We start from the raw sequence: 5,281 nt of genomic DNA on the forward strand, positions 1-5,281 counted from the left end.
CTAAAGTCTCACCCGAAGCAGTATGGGGGGATGCTGGAACCAATTTTCTACACCCAGAGATGAGTGTGATTTCGTTTTATGCCCTAAATTTACCTTCGCGTGGATCGATAAGCCATTAGGGATTATCGATATAACTCCCCTTAATCAACTTCTATACCTCCGTGAACATTTACGACTGTCTTTCGCAGAACCTGATTAGGCGGATCAAATACTTACGCGCATCAAAGATGACTTATAACCTAGTAATTACTCTGATCGGCTTAAGTGTTCAATAACTTCAACATACAACAAGATATTTTTCGCGTAAACAGTTAACAATAATTCTGTGCATGTATTAATATAAATCACATAAATTCATGCATCAATACATCATTATTTCATAAACCCATTATAACATAAGGCACATTCTTATAACAGAAGTAAATAGATAACAAAATTATTTCTACAACAATCTTCTTTATTGATAATCAGTTCAATATTACAGAATTGACACTTCCCTGTGCGCTTAGCTGCAGGGGTCCGGGCACTTAGCTACAGAATCTACTCTAGACCTCTGCACACAGCTTCAAAGCCTTCCTTCTACTCTAAGACTTCTTCGCTCTTACTCTTACTAACCCATTACATTCATCTTCATCATTCGTATTCTTATGCCTTAGACTCTCTTACACACACCTACTTAAACAATCCCATGGTCCACGGACCATGGGTAGAACTTTAAAAGCTGACTCAACTTACATAAAAGAAGGGTAAAACCCTTTATGACACTTTAACTATCTACATGCTCTGTGACCACAACTTGCGAAGAATTTACATTTTATACAACAAAACTTGGTCTTTTGCCCCAAAATTGACCCTAGGGGACCCCATCCCAACAGGCCCCCAACACAAAGATAATGACTCACCCTTGAGTCACTCTACTGGCATGGATATCTTACTACGGAGACCTCCCAACTTGACTTGTGCCATTGCCACTTCAGCCGCACTCTGCATGGTTGCCCATTTGATTTCCTCCACCAGCTGCTTTGTTGCTAGTCTTGCACTGTCTTCCTTGATTTTCTACTGCGTGCTCTGTAGGCTTGCTAAGTTCTCTTGAATGTTGGCGGAGATAATGTAGGCCTCATCTAGCCAAGGCCCCAATCTAGCCTTGAGGACCGCCTCTTTCTTCTGCGTTGCTTCCACCAGTAGATGCAGCCACCGAGCCTCTTGAAACTTAGCAAGGTGTTTTAAGGCATCAATGCTACACGTCGTTGCTCTGACTTCATCATATTTTTTCTGGATTTTGCAAGCTTGTGTATTCAAGGCCTATTGGGTGGGATCTTCTTACAGAGTCGTGACTACCTCCATTGCTTGTTCGAAAAGTGCGGTGTAGTCTATCACCACGGCATCCACTGTCATAACTCCATCCTTCACAGCGGCTTCACGTTGTTCCCTTATCTCTGGTAGAGTTGAAGGTTGTGACCTCAACTCTAACTCTATAATCTTCAAGTTTAGCTCAAACTAGTCAGTTTTTTCTTGGTGTTATGCAAGCCTACAACCAACTTTCTGATTTTCGCCTCCAACGATGCTTCCTCTGGTATATGAAGCTCAAGTACTATTTTGCAAGGTTTTGCCACCGTAGCTACAAGTTGGTCATTCCTAAGCCTGGACTTTCTTTTTTGCCTCTAGCACCTTTGATTTCTCAATGAACATCTGTTCGTGCTGACTTTGTACTCGCTGATAAGGCTTAGTGCACGCCGCTCTCAGGCCTTAACTTTTGTTATCACACTTGCTTGCAGCATGTGAAGAAACTCACTGGGGAGCGCGGCCAAGTTGAGGCTGATGTTCTCCAGAGATTTGACAATAGCCTTGTCAGTGGTTGCCTTCATGCTCAAAGATCCATCTGGAAGTGCAACTGCCCAGAGATCTAGTGACCGAACCATCTATGATGTAGATGCTTGAATGGGCCCCATTTCCAAATTGGTTGATGTAGTGTTGCTCTGTCTTACATTTGCCTGGACTCTAGTCTTCTGAATTTGCAACTCGCGTGGATCTTTCTAGATGGTGCTCAGTGCCTTCTTTTGTTACTACTCAAACTGCTGCAGAATTTTTGTGGTGGTATCCCATACCTTATCACCTATCTCATCCAGGTCGTTGTCTATTAAGGTGATCAGATCCAGTGATGGCTTTGTCGCCTTTGACTTCTTCCACGGTCCTTTCTTCCCTTGGTCTCTGTATCTTTTGATCTAGAAGGGAGTGCTATCTTGCTCCTCCTGACCACTGCCGCCCTACTCGGACTACTCTTCCTCCTTCGTTTGAGGTGAAGGAGACTTATCACTCCACTTGGAGCTGCACTCTTCCTACTCTTCCTACTTCTTTGCGGCATGCTCCGCTTCTACCCTGGTCGTCTCTTTGGCCTCCTTCCTCCTTTTCTCAGCCAACTACTGCACCTTTTGTTTGGTTGCATCCTTCTTTCTTCCTTCATTTGAGGTGAAGGAGACTTATCACTCCACTTGGAGTTGCGCTCTTCTTACTCTGCCTGCTTCTTTGTGACATGCTATGCTTCTACCCTAGTCATCTCCTCGGCCTCCTTCCTTCTTTTCTCAGCGAACTACTACACCTTCTGTTTGGTTGTGTCCTTCTTCTTCTTCTCTGTGGACTTTCTAGTCCCTATGGCCAGATCACAAGGAGAATGCCAATTTGTTGGCCAGTGCTTGATGACCTCCTTAATAGCATCATCTATAGCAAGGTAGGGTAGGTCGAACCGCTTTTGCTCTGGATCATTTCGTGCCTAGATGAATACGCGGTGGAAGTCAACTTTGAACTCCGTGTACCCTGAAAGTTGTCCAAACACAGTTGGTGACAATTGCGGCTTCTAGTTGATGGCCATGTGAATGTTCACCTCCATCAGCATCCAAAATAATTTGGTCTATCTGACCCGCACAACATCTTTTGTGGCCCATAGAGATGCAAATTTTGCAACCTCCAAAAAATATTTCTCTACGGGAGGAAATTGGTTGTCCTCGGGCAAATCCCAGGCAAGCAGCACAATCGAGAGAAACAACCACGAATAGTGGAATTTTTTACTCTCACCCTGTGCCTCCCTACAATTCGCAAGGAACTCATTACACAATTAGCGCACCCAATTGAACTGCATGCCCTCCTTGCACTGTGCAGCCAAGGAAACCACTGGCGCAAAACCTCATTCACATGACATTTTCTCATAACCTTGCCAGCCAAAATCCGCGTGGCAACCTTTACCGTGGCGGGGTCAAATTGAGGTAATAGAGTACCAACGTGACTTCTTCACAAGTTTAAACTTGTCCTTCATCTTCTTAGCAAGGTCGTGCTCACTCGTCTTTTTGTCAAACTCCTTGGCCAGATTTAACCCTAAATGTCGCAATAGCATGATCTGATGGATCAGCATATCAGTGATGGGGATCAGCGCATTTAGTCATAAGCACCCGTCATGCACCAAGCATAGCAACTGCTTGATGACGATCAGGTTTATGTTGGAGCGGTGGTAGTGGGGTAGCCATAACAGGTTCAACAAGCCCAACTAGTTCACTCCGCGAATCCACTCCATACGCTCAAGCACGGTGACACCAGACTCTTTGTAGAAGACCCTCTTCATGTAGGTATCTATAGCAAGGTGGGGGAACCACTTGTGGTTCACCAAATCCCGATATTCTAGCTTCAAATGCAGGATCCACACTCAAAGGTTAGGTTCTCCGGTAATAGGGGTGTGTTGAGGAGGAACTTTCATGCATCCGGGTCCTTAGGAACCTTCACTTTTCCCTTGTGCAGAGGGATATACTCCAGCAACTTAGATATGGGATCCACCCCCTCAGTATCTATATCTTTCACGCCTTCCTCAGCCTCCAGATCCACCACTTTCCCCTTCTCTGTCACGCTCAGGTTTTCCTTCCTCTAGGCCTGTGTAGCGGCATGCTTCCTCGATGACTCGCACATCAGCACCAGCTTCTTTTGTTTATCTTTCTTCGGCTTGGGGAACTCTCTTACCGGTGTAGACTTTAGCCTAGGAAACCTTAGCATCATAGGTACTGCAATTGGAATCTCCATGCTCATCACCTCTAGAGCAGCCCCTTGATAGGTAATAATACCTCTAATGCTAGTGGTCTCTCTTGGTCCAGACATCTTGCTAGGAATGAAGTGTTGGGTATGCTCTGGTAACTTCTTGAATATAGAACTAGTGACCAAATTAACGTAAACCTGAGGATTCATATACAATTGGCAGCTCAACACAGAAAGTCTAAGAGTGGAAAGTGTTTTTTGTTGGATAGCCACGCGTAGTTTATAGGTGAATTCAAATTCAAATCCAATCGTTCCCCCAAAATTATGTCCATAAATTCTAAATTGGTAGCAGATTTTCCAAGATTTCACTCTTAAGTTTAGCCTTAAATGCCTTAAATCCCCCCCCCCGTTCCTCTTAACCATCTCCTTGCATTCAAATCATGAACAATGACTGTAATGGTTACTTTCTGGCTGCGCTATGTGGTCTCTCCCCTTATATTGCAGCTCCCTTCGTGCTTCGTCTGGTACTGTGACACCATCTTGTTGCGCGCAGACCCCCTATCACACAGCTCAACAAACCAGGCATTATAGTTTATAGTCCTACGCCTCCTTGCAGCTACCTGGAGTGCTAAGATTGTGCTACTGCCATGTAGTCATTGGGTCGAATCCTTGGTATATGGCTCTAATCAGCTTCCATTTACCTTTCCCGGAAATGGATCTCCATTCAACTTCATGAGCTGAACTGCCCCACCATATGTAATCTACTTGATAACATATGGCCCCAACCATTTTTATCTGAAATTTTCATGAAAACTTATCAAACTTACTTTCATATAATAAAACTAAATTGTTTACCTTGAAGGTGCGCAGTTTGATGTTCCAATCGTGCTAATATTTTTCATGTTCCTTTTGAACCTGATGATGGAATCCAACCAAAAACCTATCTTCCTCGAGCTCTATTATCTTCGCGGGACTCTCTTCTAAAGCTTTGTGATCTTCCATTCCTGTGGAAGCTGCTATGCATGGACTAGGCACAATGTAATCCATAGGCATTACAACTTCTACGTCATAGACCAACCTAAAAGGTGTCTGACCAGTAAGTTTCTTATAGGTAATTCTATAAGCCCATAACACTGTTGGTACGTGCATATCCCAATCATTCCTTTACGCATTGCAAACCTTTGTCAGCGCATTCTCCAATATCTTATTAAATGCCTCAACCATCCCACTGGCCTGAGGATGAAATGGTGTACCCTTTTGATGATAAACC

Source organism: Pinus tabuliformis, chromosome 1_2 (genome assembly GCF_031772625.1).
Source record: "Pinus tabuliformis cultivar Carrire ecotype Pingquan chromosome 1_2, CPIR1, whole genome shotgun sequence".
NCBI classification, from domain to species: domain Eukaryota; kingdom Viridiplantae; phylum Streptophyta; class Pinopsida; order Pinales; family Pinaceae; genus Pinus; species Pinus tabuliformis.